This window comes from Protopterus annectens, chromosome 11.part0, assembly GCF_019279795.1.
Source record: "Protopterus annectens isolate FY-2018-M chromosome 11.part0, PAN1.0, whole genome shotgun sequence".
Lineage (NCBI taxonomy): Eukaryota > Metazoa > Chordata > Ceratodontiformes > Protopteridae > Protopterus > Protopterus annectens.
Window position 1 is genome coordinate 1,553,705,056 of NC_056745.1, and position 18,512 is coordinate 1,553,723,567.

An 18,512-nucleotide genomic window follows, 5' to 3' on the forward strand; every position below is an offset into this window, starting at 1 on the left:
GAATACATTGAGGAGACAGAGAAGACAGTACATATGCACACATTTGTTACATAAACTAAAACTATTACAATCTAAAGAGAAGGCAGGAAATGTTTCAGATAATACAAAATTATTCACATGTAGTAACTGTTACAATCTAGTATAGGTGAAAATTATATTTTTATATTACAGTCTTAATTTTCAAGTAGTACACACATTCAGGTAAAAAAACACTGCCAATATGACTACATCTAAGAGCATTTGCAAAGTGAATGTCATATAGGGAGAAAGAGTGATTTTTGAAAATAATTTAAATATGTAAATGCATAAGTAAATGTATGCAATAAAAATACACTTAAAATAACTAATGAATAATTTATAATTTATAATCTAGCTGCCCACAACTTTAGAACACTGGCAATGGAACTAATGTCATTGAGACCTGGAAAAGCTCCAACGATCAATTCTAATTGCCAGTACAGTCCAGATACTCAATAAAGTCTCCCAAGGCCCCCTGCATGCTTTGTGTTCCATTTGTTGTAAAACAAACATATAAAAAAACTTTGTGTACAAGTGTTAGTGTGTTTGTACAAAGCATTAATTTCAGTCACTTGGGAAATGTCATACATATGCTCATAAATAAATTCACATTCATCTAAAAATTTGTGATAATCCAAAGTCATGCAGGTGGTCCTAACTACTGCTTTTCTTGTGATGAAGTGGTGGTGGGAGTTCAAAAAGGTGTCCTTATGATGGGTGGTGGGAGTTCACAAAGGTGTCCTTATGATGTATCTTTGATTTGAATTGTTTATTGCCCTTGTCCTTCCCAAGCTTAGCATCCAGCCAGGGAAAGGGTTTATTAACTGTATATATTGTTCTGCAGAAGTCCTGAATACTGGATGAAAGTGCTAAACATTTACAATAAAATATTCTGTTTTTTACTGTTTTCCTTGGCTTTCATAGCCTGTCACAGGTTTCTTCTGTTTGGTTCTTGGTGTTTCCTATGGCCATTCCAGTCTCTTTTTTGGTTTGTTAAAGTTGTCAGATGTTTACCTCCCCTCCACAAAACCACTGAGGTCCATATCTATCAATGTTGGCAACAACGTTGCCATTCGTTTAGCTACTATACACATAAACACTTTCTAATCATGATTTAAAATTGAAATGGGTCTATATGAAGCTGGATCTTTAACAGTCAAGATGGACACTAGCAGCAGTGAACCAGCCTAGAAGACACACAGCAAGCATAAACCAAACTTCAAGCTGATAAAACGTTATCCGTTAGACCATTAAAATTCAATAACAAAAGTACCCAGGGGTCAATACAACTGCTAGTTTAAAATCCATTTTAGTTGAAAAGCAAATGCAGTTTAAATAATTGATGTTTGTTCTATAATTCATATATAACATTAACGAGTTTAATTTTTGTCATTTTATATGAATTTTATATAGTGTTGTTTTTTACTATTTGTAAATACTTAATGTCTTATTAATTAATGAATGATTAAGGCTGTGATTGGAGGGTTGTGTCACATGTATTTTAAATTAATTTATTTAAATGAGTTGTTACTAATGAGTTGTTCAAACTGTACTGAGGAAGGGCTATGCCTTAAAGCTTTGCTGCTGTTTGTGAATAAAAGGTCTTGAATTTTAATGGTCTAACGAGTAATGTTTTATCAGCTTGAAGTTTGGTTCATCTTAAGGATCTTTGCCATCTTTATGTAACACTGCAACCACAGCTTTCTTCCAAGATGTTGGGGCTTCCCCTTCTTTTAAAATACTGTTAAACAAAATCTTCCAGATCTTTATCACTTTTCTTCCCTCTTAATTTCCAAACATCTATAGGAATACCATCTTTTTCTAGAGACTTTTCTGATGATTGACTATGCGTCACTGTTTTTATCTCATCAACTCATATTTTAACTGTTAGTTGATGAGCCTCAAATGCCTCTAACCTTGGCAGAATTAACTTTTCCATAAATATTTCAATTTGTACTCTTTCTTGAGTTCCACATTTCTCTGCTTTATACAAATTTTCATAAAATTTCTGGAATATATCTAAAACCGAAACAGGATCCCTCATTATTTTTCTATTATAGGTTCCCTAAGTTTGGTGACAAACCTTTCAGTGTTCTGTTACCTAAGACATTGTGCTGTTGTTCTTCTTCTTTTGGCTTTTCCCAGTTAGGGGTCGCCACAGCGGAACTCCGGTCTGCTAATGATTGGCAGTAGATGTGTACGGTGCAAACGTGCTAGCCCGACGCCCAACCTTCAACGAAGGCACGCATGTGTTTCGAACGCCACTCAACAACTGGGAGGACATGCAGACTCCACACAGAAGGTGCTCCAGCTGAGAATCGAACAGGAGAACCTCTTGCTGTGAGGAGACAACACTACCGCTGCACCACCCAAGACATTGTGCTAAAACTTTTATTCTCTGGAGTTAACAAAAAATAGTTGCTTAACTGCAATCTCTCTAAACTCATACATATTATCCAAATACTCCCTTATTTTCTCTTTAGCACTCTGCATTTGCTCCTCCTCTTATTCTGTGAGATTTCCCTTATTCTGAAATACTTTAACTTTTGTCAGCCCCTCTAAATAATTATTTCTAACTTCTTAACCATATCTTTTTCTTTGTTACTTCAACTCTATTTTTAAATTCCATTTTCATTTTAGCCCAGTCATTAGCTATAACTTCTGGAGATATTTCTCTCTTCCCTCTCAAATAATTTCCACTACCTATTCCTTAAATGCCTCTCTTTTTTAACAGGTAGGTGGGAAAGTGCCAGTGTCTAATTTTTATTTTACCTTCTTCTTCTTCTTCTTTCTGCTTTTCCTGGTTAGGGGTCACCACAGCGGATCACCTGTCAACTCATGATTGGCAGTAGAGTTTTTACGGTGTCGAGTTGCCAGCCCAGCACCCAACCTTCCACAGAAGGCATTCACATGCACGCACTCATGCCTAGGGCCAATTTAGAGTGTCCAATTCACCTACAGCATGTCTTTGGGATGCAGGAGGAAACCGGAGCACCTGGAGGAAACCCACGTGAATACAGGGAGGACATGCAGACTCTGCACAGAAGACACCCCAGCCATGGATCTAACCGGAGAACCTCTTGCTGTGAGGCAACAACGCTAACCACTGCACCACTGTGGCCGCCCCTTATTTTTACTTTATAAACCTGCATTTTTATCATAGTTTTTATTGGTGCATGATTAAAAATAGTTATTTGATATGTGTTAAAGCTTTCAATAAAAAGCTAATGTTCCTATGAAATATAATTTCTATCTAGTCAAGCCCAGTTATTGTACCTTGGAGAATAATGTGTAAATTCTGTCCGAGTTCCTACTACTGAAATCACATCTTCCACATCAAATATTTTCATAAAAGTCTTCAGATGTCTACCCTCTTTTGTTATATTGTCCCTTCTAGGTCCCCCTGATACATCCTCAGTATTTCAAATCAAATTTCAGTCCCCACTTATAAATAATATTCCCCACTGTAAGCTGATTATTTCTCCCAAAATGTTCTTAAGTTCCATAATAGCAGTTTCCGGTGGAATATAAATACATGCCATTATAATCCTCCTCCCTTGCCAATATCCCCTTATCACCACAAATCTACCATGTTTGTTTTTTTTTCCTCATCTATCATTATTGAAGACCCTCTAGCAATCATTATAATTACTCCCCTTTTCCTTTGTCCAGATTTTCTGCTGAATATCCATTCTGAAATCCTCTTTGTCAAATTCACATGTTCATTTCTTTCCAAATTTGTCTCCTACATCATTATTATGTGCATTTTGCATTTCTTAATATAATTCAATACTCTTTCCTTTTTATCTATACCTGTAAGGCCATTCACTTTCCAGAATAATATGAACATAATAGCCATTGTGATGAAAGCTATTGTTCTCACCTATTATACATAACTTTTTTTTAATTTGTATTTCCACCTTTTCTGTTACATGCATATACTAATGTTTGGAGAGCTGATCTTTTGCGCAGTTGTTTCTTTTCATCTACATTTGAACTTATTTCACATTTTTCAATCAAAAAACTAAATACAAAACACCCTTATCCTATATTAACTTGCAACAAACACACAAAACTATGTACATCTTCAAAACATGAAATTTAACCCTCCAAGAAGGAACACTTGCTCCAAATTGAAGATGGTATTTACTGGCATTATCTAATCTAAAATTAAGGTTACCCAGGCTAAAGAGCTTGCTACAACCTGTGCCCCAACTTGTACTGATTGCTGTCCTTCTTTTCTTATCCCTCTCTTCCCCTCCCAGATATGAAAAACAGTTTGTGTACTTTCAGAAAACATTAACTTTTAACCCTAAGAAAAGTTCACTGGCTATCTTTAAATAAAACTAAATCGTACACTGTTCTATTAACTGCATTAAAGTATTAAAGCTGCTTGGGAGGTTGTTACCTCTTATTTACTTCCCATAATTTTGAACTTAAGTTTTTCACTGAACTGCTTGTCAATGTACCTTTAAATTTTGCAAATAATACCCATAATTCTCAAGATTAACTACTTGCACCTGCAGATAGCTTATACTCAACAATGGGTCTTTGTAGATTTCTCTCAGAAAATAATGCATAGCTGCCCTCAGTGGTAGACATTTTGACTCCACTGACATTTGCCAGTAGAAAACAAACTAATATCTTTGCAGTTGTCAGAAACATAACATTTTCATGGCTTTTATAATTTTGTCTTATTTTTAAAGCCGACATGCTTACAAAAACATCCCATTTGTAGCTTAAGCCAAAGGTAGTAATGTAGACATTAACCCTTGTAAAAAATAGAAGAAAAAAATCCTAATTCAACATATAATATAATTAGTGCACTTTTATACCCCACTCACATCCCAGCAGCCTGTCACAGCATATGAACATTAAACTTGCTTTTGTTCACCTTTTTTTTTCTTTTGTTATATTGTAAAACCTATATTTCTTACAACTAAAAAAGTACATGTTTACTTTAACATCTTTAACACATACAATAATAACAGAAGACTCCCCCCCAGATTTAAAGTACCACTGTTGGCACACTACACAAAACTGTTTTACTGTAATCAACATGCAGTTTATATCAAGAAGTGTTTTATACAAACACTAATAAGAATAAAAAGTGTTTGCTTACAGTTAGTTTCCCCCCTTTAGTGTTCTTCTAAACATTAATGATATCAAGTAGGGTATATGCTTTACAGTCAACCAAATTTGACAAAGTCAACAAAAGTCCAATGTTTTTCAGCCACATTTTCTTCCAAAATCATATTTTACAAATGGGATAAGATACGTTATAGTCTTCCAGTTATTCGCCAATTTCAGAGTTGTTGATCTTCTTTCTGTCCATCTCCATCTCCCAACATCAGACTCTGGTTCAAGTTCAAGGTATTGCTGATTCTTTTAGTGAATTCCTGTGATTTTTCTGTCTCTCAAGCATTTTCCTTTGGAATATTGAAAAAGGTTTCACTGGCAACGTCTCTCTATGAACCTTACCATCAGAAAAATGAGCAGCAGAGTCCCTTTCTGCTTGCTGGCTCCCTTTTTGTTGGATAAACTTTCTTATTTCCTTCTTAGTCTGTTCTGCATCAAAAATTACTTTGATCCTGCAGGGAAAAAACACTTTGAAGGCAGGTGAATACTGCAGCTTGAATCTCACATCTGCCTCTCAACATTCCCTTTTTACTGGGATAAATTTGCTTCTCTTCCACCTGAATAATCATTTTCTACAAATACTCTGCTATCTAAAATTTTTAATACTTTGCCCTTCTGCCACAATTTTATCAGGATCAACTCTTTATGTTGGTACAATTACATCTTTACTAATATAGGTCTTGTCTGCTTTCTCATGGCCAGGTTTGAAGCATAAACTTGATGTATCCTTTCAATCAACAAATTCTGCAGTGGAACATCAATCTAGTTGATTATTTGTGCTTTCATAAAATTAATACAGTCTCTTCCTTACAGTTATCTCAGGTTGTCTCTGGGCTCTCTGTCTTTTAACTCAACTATTTTTGTAAACAATTCTTCTTGAGAAACCTCACATTCAGCGACGTTGTGCCATATAATTCTCTGATCTTTGCAGTTTTATCAGTTTATGTGAATGGCTGGTTAAAGTTTCTTCTATTTTTTCAAGCCTTTTTTGTTTGAACTCATATATCCCTTCAGTGTTTAATTTATTTTAATCACCTCTGAGTACAGCTGATTTATGTTTTACTCTAACGTACTGGTAGCCATCTCTTGAACCAAAGCTGAAGCTTGAACTGCTTTTTGCTGAACAGTTTCAGAAGCCTTTCCAGACAGTGTTTTTTCTTCACCTTTTCTGGTTGATTTTGTTTCTGGTTTTCCAAATGTCTTCTTTGCTGGACTCCAAGTAGTGTATTTACTAGCCAGTAACTAAATTTTTCCAGAAACATTTTCAGTGGCATTCCTTTTTTCAGTTTCTGTTTTCACACTGGGAGAGCTGAAGTTATGCTGTTGATCAGTGTGCAGCCATCTTGGAAGTGAAGACATTGGTGTTTTGATAATAGGGGACTTGGAGTGTACAGGTTATATCAACAAACTTGGAAATGCATTGTGTGGTGTTAACTGTGCTGCAATATATTTCATCAAGAAGTTCTGTGCTTGTTCATGTGTTTTAAAGTACAGTAAGAACAATGTTAGACCGCAAAGCTGTTTTTTATTTGTCTTGTAAGACCATGTAGTGACCAAATGCACCTACAAAAATATTTTAATATACTAAAAATATTTTAATATACTCTGACTAGTGTGACTGCGGTGGTGGTGCTGCGGTAGCGTTGTCGCCTCACAGTTAGACGTTGCCCATTCGATTCTCAGAGCGTCTTCTGTGTGGTGACATGCGTGAATGGGCATTCCTTCGTTGAAGGTTGTGCGTTAGGCCTGGCAAGCCAGCACGTAAAACTCTACTGCCAATCATTAGCGGATCGGAGTTCCGCTGTGGCGACCCCTAACCGGGAAAAGCCGAAAGACACAAACAAACTCTGTGACTAGTGTACAGCAAACAAAAGTATTGTTTAGTTGCAACAAATGCAGGTTACTATATGTCAGAGGACAATAATTTAAATAATGTTAAATACCCATATGAGGTGAGAAGTGAACTAATAACAAAAAGCCATGAACATGAGGACACAGTTGTTTTAATAACAAGTGACTTGATGTGGACAGGTCAAGTTATCAAAGAAGCTAAGAAATGCTTTGGTGTGATGTCAACTATCTTTCAATCTATTTCATTAAGAAGTTCTTCTGTCCTTGTTGTCATATATAAAAGCATAGTAAGTACAAAACTAGAGTATGGGGCTATTTTTTGCTTCTATACTCTCTAAGAAATTAATAAGCTTGAAAATGTTAGCTACAAACCATATATGCTTAGTAAATGGGCTAGACTTTGAACAAGGAAAGAGGAAGATGACTCTATAACTTCATTCAATGTGATCTGTTTCATGGTGACCAAATTCTGGTCTTTAAAAGCTGAAATTACCTTAATAAAATGAAAGTTGGACATTGATTTCAATTTTTATGGTATATATAAAAGAAACAATAATTTGCTAGATTGCAACAATAAGGTGTGTAAGCCTGGGAGAGCTGATCTTCTTAAACACAAAGCAGGATTAAGGTGGGCCAAGGTACTGCTGAGATTTATATTGGCCACAAGCCTCATTTTTTAAGAAAAGATTAGTAGTGTTTCCATAAATTCTTCACTTGCTTTAAAAGTAACATAGGTTCTGCCAAATAAAATCAGAAGACAATCAATGGGCCCAGACAATACCCCAGGATGCCTTCTAAATAGTATGAAACATGACCAATCAGGGAGTCTAGAATTACTATTTAACTGTAGCCTCCAAACAGGCTTTGTGCCTCATGAATGGAGAAAGGCAACAGTCATCCCTCTGCACAAAGGTGGGTCATCTACAGACCCTGCAACTACAGACCCATAAGTCTCACTAGTCTTATAAGCCATGGAAAGAATTATCATGGAGATGATCAATAGAGATATAGTAAACCCAACCCAGTTTGGTTTTGTAAAGGGGAGATCATGCCTACTCAACCTGGTGGACTTGGATGAGGGCAAAATCATTCACACTGCCTACCTTGATCTGGCTAAAACATTTGACACAATACCCCACTCGGGCATTGTTGACAAACTCAAGAGGTTAGGTACAAGCCCATATGTCACCCAGTGGATAGCCAGCTGGCTCACAGACAGGACCCAGGAAGTTAGAATTGGGAGTCCACCTCTACAAAGAGACCCATCACAAGTGGATTCCCTCAGGGAATCAGTCCTTGGACTGCTCCTTTTTGGTATTTACTTCTCAAAAGTCAAGGCCAATGCCAGTGGTTTCTAGCTGACTAAATTTGCAGATGATTGCAAATAAGGAGCTGTCATTGAATCTCACACTGACACAAATGTTTTTAGGAGGGGCTAACACAGACAAACAACTGGTGTCAGAGTCATGGACTAAAACTAAATGCCAAGAAATGCATAATAGCTTCCTTTGGGAAGTCAGCCATCCCTGGTAACTATCATATTGACAACACACCCCTTAGAGTTGACCCAGTAGTCAGGGATGTAGAGACACACGTAGATAGTAATCTAGCCTTTGATCACCGCGTGTGATATGTCACAAGATGGGTTGCCAACTGGCTCACTGACAGAACCCACACTGTGAAAGTAGCAGACTCCAAATCCGACTTCAGACCAGTGACAAGTGGAGTACCACAGGGTTCAGTCCTGGGTCCTCTCCTGTTTGGTATCTACTTCTCTGAAGTACAGGCTAACACAGAAGGCCTCTGGCTAATAAAGTTCACAGATGACTGCAAACTAGGAGCCATAATCAAAACTCCTAACAATGTGGACATCCTACAAAAGGGCCTCACTGAGACAGATGCCTGGTGTCAAGGCCATGGCCTCAAGCTCAATACCAAAAAGTGCATTGTCATCCCCTTTGGTAAAAACTCTGTACCCGTGAACTACAACATAGGTGGTAGTATACTTAACACCGAAAGTGTGATAAGAGACCTTGGGACACAGGTGGACAGTAGTCTCTCCTTTGATAATCACATTGCCACAGTAGTCAGGAAATCCTTCTACGTGGCACACCTCATCACAAAAGGTTTCTCATCCAGAAAAAAAGAGGTCATTGTTCCCCTCTGCTCATCACTAGACCCATTATAGAGTACAATGCCCCTTTTGGTATGTACCTTACAAGACATCTACAACAACTGGAAAGGCCACAGAAATACCTCACAAAGAGGATTACCGGCCTCAAACAGATGCCCTGCGCAGACCGTCTCAAAAAACTCCAGCTTTACTCCATTGCATATCGCCTACTCAGAGGTGATCTCTGCCTAACATACAAAGCTACGTCAAACCCAGAGCTGTTGGACATGCTCCACTTAAATAAATCGCAATCCCTCCGAGCTACACGCTCTAGGGACCTAAACCTTGTCACCACAATAAACAGAACATGCCGGAGGGATAGATTCCTGTCCCAGAGACTTCCCATACTCTGGAATAAACTACCTATCTATATCAAACAAAGCTCCTCATTAGCACTCTTCAAGAAAAATCTTGATGATTGGATGGGAAATAGGAAATTCACCCCGGGGATCACCTCTGTGGCTCTGCTCGACAGTGGCACAGGAAAATAATTTTCTTAGGTGGCAAAAGCCAGGGTACCTTTTTGGCTGGGCTTGTATAGGCCCCAGGGCCAATAGCCTAGTACCTACCTATGAACCTATGAACCTATGAACATGGCTACAGTGGTGAGGAAATCATTCTATGTTGCACAACTTATAAACAAAGGTATGGCATCTAAGTCCAAGGAAGTCATTGTTCCACTGTATTCAGCATTCATCAGACCTATCATTGACTACAATGCCCCCTTTGGTATGTATCTAACCAGGCATATCCAACAACTGGAATGCCCACAGAGGTTCCTCACTAAATGAATACAGGGCATATGTAATATGTCCTATGCAGACCGCCTCAAGGACCTATCCCTGTATCTTGTCTCCTACAGGCTTTTGAGGGGAGATCTATGGCTGGCAAACAGGGCATTGTCAGATCCCACTCTGATTGACCTCCTGCATATCCACAAAACAAACAACACCAGAATTACCCATTCTAAAGACTGAAACCTTGCCTGTGATATAAATAGGACCTGCTGGACAGATAGGTATGTATCCCAGAGACTACCCCCCGTCTATGGATCGGGCTCCCCATCCATGTGAAGCAGAGTTCCTCCCTAATCCAATTGAAGTGCAACTTGGACAATTGGATGGGAAACTAGAACTTCATCCCTGATTTGGCACCTATGTCTCTGATGGACAAAGGCAGCCTGTAAATGTTTCATCTCCCAGGCCCATGCTTACACTTATCAGAGGTATCAGAACTTGTCAGAGATTTGGGATGCATGGCTAGGCTTAAAAAGGCCCTCATGGTCATTAGCCTAGTAAACACCTATGAACCTATGAATAGTTTATTGCAGCTTTTGCACACTGGCACTTCCAGTAAATTATAATCCTTTTAAATGAGGATTCCATCTTCAGCTGGGTTGCAAGTGCAACAAAACTTGTGTGCAAGTGTCACAAAAACTTTCTACAAATAAATGTTCTAATCATTTTCTTCCCACACACATATCCTCAAACACAGTCATACAATATCTAATAAGTCATAAATGGCTATTTCCATTTAATAAGCATGTGTATATACACACACCCACACACACACACACACACACACACACACACACACACATACACACACACACACACACACTATTGCCCCCTGTTTGTGTGTGTATATATATGTATATATATATATATATATATATATATATATATATATATATATATATATATATATATATATATATATATTTATATATAAAATTGCCTATCCTATATCTATACTAATTAATTGATCTATTCTGGAATCAACTGTCCCCACCCTTTGGAAACTATCTCTCTTCATAAAGGAGAAAACTCCACTGAACCCTCAAACTACAGACCCATTGCCATTCTGTCCCCCCTCTCCAAGATATTAGAAAAATGTATTCACTCGCTGCTTCTCAATCACCTCCTCACACACCACTTACTTACCCCTACCCAACATGGATTTCGTCCTCACCACAGCACCACCACTGCCCTCCTCTCCTTCACTCATATCATTGCAGAGGCCCTAGACAACATTAAACTAATTTCCTGTTTCTTCCTAGATCTCTTCAAAGCCTTCAACACTGTCTCTCATCCTCTACTACTATCCAAACTCGCAAATCTCCACCTATCCCCCTCAGTACTTGCCTGGTTTAATAGTTACCTATCTGGCAGGGAACAGTCTGTCAAATGGCTCTCATCCTCCTCACCTTTCCTTCCCATCTCCACTGGTGTTCCCCAAGGCTCCATCTTTGGACCCCTTTTGTTTAACATCTTCACCAATGATCTTTACACCTCATGCAAAAAATCCTCCCTTATTCAGTATGCCGATGACTCTACACTTCTATCCATCTCAAATAACATTCCTGAACTACACTCCCTGACCCAACAAGCCCTACTAGCCACTGAACAATGGCTCTCTCACAACCTACTGATCCTAAATCCCAAAAAGACCAAACTCCTACTGTTCCTTCCCAGTTCTCTTTCTTATCACAAAACCTCCTTTTTTATTACATCTTCTAACAATACAACTATCCAGCCTGACACCCACACAAAACTCCTAGGGGTCATTATCGATGATGAACTAAAGTTCAACCTAGACATACTCCAGTGTATAAAAAAAAACAAACCAGAAACTAGGTCTGCTATATCGGAACAGAAAATTCCTAACCCCTGAATGTAGACTTACCCTGGGCCAGGCACTCCTCCTCCCCTGCCTCTTATACGCCACCCCAGTTCTTACCAATATCCAGGCTTCCACTCTAAACAAACTCCAACAGACTTACCATAAAATAGCCAGATTCATTACTAACTCCCCATACAACTCACACCACTGCATTTCTTTAAACTTTCTTCAATGGCTTGAACTTCCCCAATTTCTGCTATCTTATCAATTTCATATGCTACACTCTATTCTTTATAAAACCTCCTTCTGTCCAGCTCTATCTTCATTAGTCTCCATCTATATCCCATCCCAGATCCTCCGTACTTCTAAACAACAATTACTTGATGTCTACCACCCAAAAAGGTCAGTAGGCAAACTACTCTACAAACACTCCCTTGCCCATGCTTGGAACAAACTTCTCCTTGACTTACATTAAATCTCCCACACCTCAAACTTTAAAAATGAACTAAAAGCTTATTTTTCTCAATTCCAGGACGTGCCCTTGCCATGACCCCACCTAGTCTTCCTTCCCTTTATGTACCCTCAAAAGGTCCATACTTAATACCTCATTACACGTCTCTCTCCAATGTGTCTACTATGCATTTGCATAATTTTATACAAACAAAAAAAATGTATTGTTGACCTATTGAACTGTTCCAATGTAAAATGATGTTACTTAGCTTCTTTTTAATGCAACTTTAACTTTATGCATGTATCCCAACATATGTGAATCATTTTGCTATAACTGCTATTATATCAATATTGTTTAAAATTGTACTTGTTTAAAAATGTACTACTGGAGCTTTTTTCCTCGGGTCTCCACTGAAAATGAGCCACAAGCCCAGTTGGACAAATCCAGTTAACAAATGTCAATAAATAAATTATATATATATATATATATATATATATATATATATGGGTTCTGTTCAGAAGCTTGAAATACTGAAATCTCGAATTTCAGTATTTCGAGCCCAAGAAGCCAAATCCACATAATAGCGAAGGTTTAGAAGTGCGAAATTCAAAACCTCGAATACCGGAAGTTTTGAATTTCGTGCTTCTAAAGTTCCGCTATGGTTATGTATTCAGGTAAGTGTGTGTGTGTGTGTGTGTGTGTGTGTGTGTGTGTGTGTGTGTGTGTGTGCACGTGTGTGTGTGTTAAGGGGTTTGGGTAGGGGCTATAGTGTGTGTCAGTGTGTTGAATTTCGCGTTTTTTAGTTTTTGTTGTTTTGTGGATTCCACTTCTTGGGCTCGAGATACTGAAATTCGAGATTTCAGTATTTCGAGCTTTTGAAGTGAATCTATATATATATATATATATATATATATATATATATATATTTGGCTAGATATTTACTTTGTCAAAACAGGTAAGTGGAATTTTTACTAGCTGTGTTTGTGTGTGTGTGTGTGTGTGTGTGTGTGTGTGTGTGTGTGTGTGTGTGTGTGTGTGTGTGTGTGTCTGTGTGTGTGTGTGTGTGTGTAGGCAAGGTGAGTGTCCAAGCTGCCTTGTGTAGTGGTAACTCTAACCCTGCCCTTAACCTTCACATGCCTCTTAAAAAATGCCCTTCCCATAACACTACAACTCCTTCTTCTTTCGGCTGCTCCCATTAGGGGTCGCCACAGTGGATCATCTGTTTCCATTTCTTCCTGTCCTCTGCATCTTGCTCTGTCACACCAACCACCTGCATGTCCTCTCATCCATAAACCTTATCTTAGGCCTTCCTCTTTTCCTGTTACCTGACCGCTTCATTCTTAGCATCTTTTTCCCAATATACTCTGCATCCCTCCTCAGCACATGTCCAAACCAACGTAATCTTGCCTCTCTGGCTTTGACTCCAAACCTTCCAACCTGTGCTGACCCTCCAATATACCCGTTCCTAATCCTGCCCACCCTTGTCACACCCAGTGCAAATCTTAACATCTTTAACTCTGCCACATCCAGCTCTGACTCCTGCCTTTTTGTCAATCTTCTCTCTAGAGCATATCTCCACCTCTCCAGGGTCTCCTCCACCTGTTCCCTACTCTCACTACAGATCAGAATGTCATCTGCAAACATCATAGTCCACGAGGACTCCTGTCTGATCTCATCTGTCAACCTGTCCATCACCATTGCAAATAAGAAAGGGCTGAGAACTGATTCTTGATGTAATCCCACCTCCACCTTAAACGTATCCGTCACTCCCACTGCAGACCTGACCGCTGTCACACTACCCTCATACATATCCTGTACCATTCTTACATACTTCTCTGACACTCCCGACTTTCTCATACAATACCACAACTCCTCTCTAGGCACCCTGTCATATGCTTTCTCTAAGTCCACAAAGACACAATGCAACTCCTTCTGACCTTCTCTGTACTTCTCCATCAACACTCTCAGAGCAAACATCGCATCTGTAGTGCTCTTTCCTGGCATGAAACCATACTGCTGATCACTAATTATCACCTCGCTTTTTAACCTAGCTTCCACTACTCTTTCCCATAACTTCATGCTGTGACTGATCAATTTAATACCTCTGTAGTTACTACAGCTCTGCACATCACCTTTATTCTTAAAAATCGGCACCAAAACACTTTTTCTCCATTCCTCCGGCATCCTCTCACTTTCCAAGATTTCATTAAACAATCTAGTTAAAAACTCCACTGCCATTTCACCTAAACACCTCCATACTTCCACAGGTATATCATCTGGACAAACAGCCTTTCCATTCTTCATCCTCTTCATAGCTATCCTTACTTCCTCCTTGCTAATCCACTGCACTTCTTGATTCACTATCCACACATCATCCAACATTCCCTCCCTCTCATTCTCTTCATTTATCAGTCCCTCAAAGTACTCTTTCCATCTGCTCAGCACACTCTCCTCACTTGTGAGTACGTTTCCCTTATTATCGTTTATCACCTTTACCTGCTGCACATCTTTACTAACTCGGTCCCTCTGTCTAGCCAATTGGTACAGGTCATTTTCTCACTCCTTAGTGTCCAACCTTTCATACAACTCTTCATACACCTTATCCTTAGCCTTTGCCACCTCTCTCTTTGCCATGCACCTCATCTCCTTATACTCCTGTCTACTTTCTTCATCTCCCTGACAATCCCACTTCTCCTTCGGCAACCTCTTTCTCTGTATACCCTCCTGTACTTCCTCATTCCACCACCAGGTCTCCTTGTCCTCCTTCCTCTTTCCAGATGTCACACCAAAATCTCTGATGAATGAGATGAATTGGCAACTAAGGTTAAATGCATCCCATTCCCCTGGGATTAATGAACATGTTTCAATTATGCCATTTTTAAAGCATAGAACACTTTCTTTGTAAGTTATTTATATTTTAAATATAAATGCCTGTTTTTATACATAGTTATTTATAGGGTAGTTTAAATAAGTAATTACTTGTATTTAAATGCTTTTCTTTTATTGGTTGTTGAAATGTATTTAAATGACTGTTTTCTTGTTTTATTAGTTCTGAAGAAGTCCAGCGTGTGCTGGACGAAAGCGCTTGACTACTGTGATTATTGTTGGATTAAACTAATTTTGGACAACTACACGTTTGTTCGTTATTTGCACCATTGGTCTGACTGGCAGGAAGGTGTTTTTCTATTTATGAGTTTTGGTTGCCTGCCTTGTACACCGTTTTGTCAGATGTCACACCAAGCACCTTTCTAGCCATCTCCCTTACTAGCTCTGCTGTAGTTACTCAGCTATTTGGTAACTCTTCACTGCCACCCAGTGCCTGTCTTAACTCTTCCCTGAGCTCCACCTCACAATTACCCTTTTTCAATTTCCACCATTTGATCCTTGGTGCTGTCCTCTCACTCCTGCTCCTCTTCTTGATTACCAATGTCATCTTACAAACCACCATCCTATGCTGCCTAACTACACTTTCCACTGCCAGCACTTTACAGTCTCCAATCTCCTTCAGAGTAGCCCTTCTACATAAGATATAATCCACCACTCTTGTATATCACCCTATGCTCCTCCCTCTTGTTAAAATATGTATTCACCACAGCCATGTCCATCATACCTCTCAACCTGGAAACATCAAAAATCTGGACAAGGCCTATGAAAAATAGGTACAAATCTGTACGCTGATTAACATCTAATTTGCATACATAATTATGTAACCACACCCACTCCAATGGGAATTGTGGGATACCAACTTTCAAACGCAAACTGAAGAACAAACAACCAAAATATGGCACCAAAGTCCCCCTGCAGCCATTCCAATATCCCATTACTTTGCTATTTCGCCCCATTTACCGTAAACACTAATGTATGCATACTGCTTTACTTCTACAATGATTATTTAGATTTTATTTTTACATATTTACATTTTACAGCACAATAATGCACAAACACTAAGACATCTGGTAAACAAAGCAATACTGTCTCACCTAGACATGGCATTAAAACTTCTCTGCCCTTGAAACTCACATTCATTGAAACAGCATTGAAACCCACAACACACCACATCGAAAGAAAATGCATCTGGCCAGTGGTGGATAAAGATTACCTTTGGACTGCTTTCAAATCGTTGGCCCCTTGCACACAAAACAAGAAACGTACATGTGTTGTTTTCTTGGCTACACCTTCCTGATTTTATTAAATTATATTCCTTGTATAATACAACACACTTGTTAGACAGAGCATATTTTAAATTTGTTTGAACATTTTTCCAGTAGACTGTACTGTAGGCAATGAAACAAAATGCATGAACCAATAATGACAAAACTACATAACCCAATTCAAAACATTTCCATAATAAAGTCTACTTTCACATCCACACTATAAATAGAATGACAGTAGTGTAAGCCATAAGCATCTTGCACAGCTTCTCGCACTTATTTTCAATTTCATTTTTTTGAGGGGGGGCAAAAGGTCAAAAACCAGGGAGGGACACATTTTTGAACATTGCTTGTATAATTTTGTAAAGTTGCTAGAATAAATGTGTTATCACCATGCATTTCACTGGCAAGTTTTGAACCCAGGACAGTATACACTACAGTCAGAGCAACATACCACTATGTGTAATCAGCAGCTTCCTGAAAAAACATTTAGTGAATTCATTTTTTTCACTTCTCATCATAGCTCTCAACCTCCTTTGATTTCACTGCACCTACCCATAAACCTCTGCTCTTACAGTTCTTTTGCCACATCTCCTGTTTTTCTTCAACCATCATCATCCTTTGTTTTTCTCTGCTTCTCTTACAATATTCTTTTTCTATTTCTTTGCAAAATGCAACTACATGTCTATTATACTAGCCCTTGATATTGTTCCTCTGTTTGTCAGATGGCAATGTACATCCTTCTGCTATTATCCCAATCCTCACACAGTCTTAATTATTTTAGAGTTTCTTATATGGCCAGCAAGAAACACATAATTCCACATTAGTGACTCACTCCTCATTGTAATACCCCCTGATATTCAGCAAATGCAGTTTTCTTAGCACCTCCATTTGGTACTAAGTTACTGCATAGTATTCTCAAAACGGAGACTCTCTCAGCTGCACATAAATGCTGGATTTGTTTGTTGTCACAAAAGATAAAAAACAAACAGGAAACAATCCATTCTCAGTCAATAACCAATTTGCTGTGTATCTGTGTTCTCTTACTTTTCATCTTGGTCTTTAAAACTTTTAAACACGTAATATAGAGAGAAAGAATGAGTTTTAACACACAATATAGTGTGTGTCTGTTGGTTTGTCTCTCTATCAACTGCTTAGCACAAAAAAGCCTGGGCAAAGCTCGCCTCACACATGGTGGTAGCTAGGGACACACACACACACACACACACACACACACACACACACACACACACACACACACTTACCTCCCTCTAAATAGACGTTGAGCGAGATCAAATCTTCTAAATAAAACCACACTAACTCCTTTCCGGCAGCAAGCTAATTCTCTTATAAAGAAATCCTCCACAGTAACTGCTTTCCGGCTCTGGCGATTCCTCATTGCAAAAAGCATCCAACACACTAACTCCTTTCTGGCAGCGCAGCGAGATTCTTTACTTCTAGAGAAATCAGATCCACCACACTAGTCGAGTCGTAACAAGAAATCCAGCACACTACTCATTACTCCTTTCCGGCTCTGGTGATTCCCGCTTGCAAAAGCATTTGAACCAGAGACGGAAAAATGTGCTACGTATGTGCGGGGAGCATTCCGACAGGCTGGTGGTGTCGACATCATCACGCACGTGATGACGTCAGCACATGTAGCGCGAAAGTTAAAAAAATAAAAATACAAGTGCAAATAAATCGGAAATGAAGGGGTGTCACTCGGGAATCGTGGCACCCCATTATTTGGACCCCAAAACTCGGTAATGACCGAGGAATTCGGGACAGTTGAGAGGTCTGATGTCCATCCTTTTCGCAAAGTCCACTACCATCTGACCTTCTGCATTCCTTTGCTTAACACCATACCTACCCATCACTTCCTCATCCCCTCTGTTCCCTTCACCAACATGCCGACTGAAATCTGCTCATCACCAGTCTCTCACCCTTGGGTACAGTCATCACCACTTCATCCAACTCACTCCAGAATTTTTCTTTCTCATCAATCGCACACCCAACTTGTGGAGCATATGCACTAACAACATTCATCATTACAACATCAATGTCCAGCTTCATAAACATCACTCTATCTGACACTCTTTTCACCTCC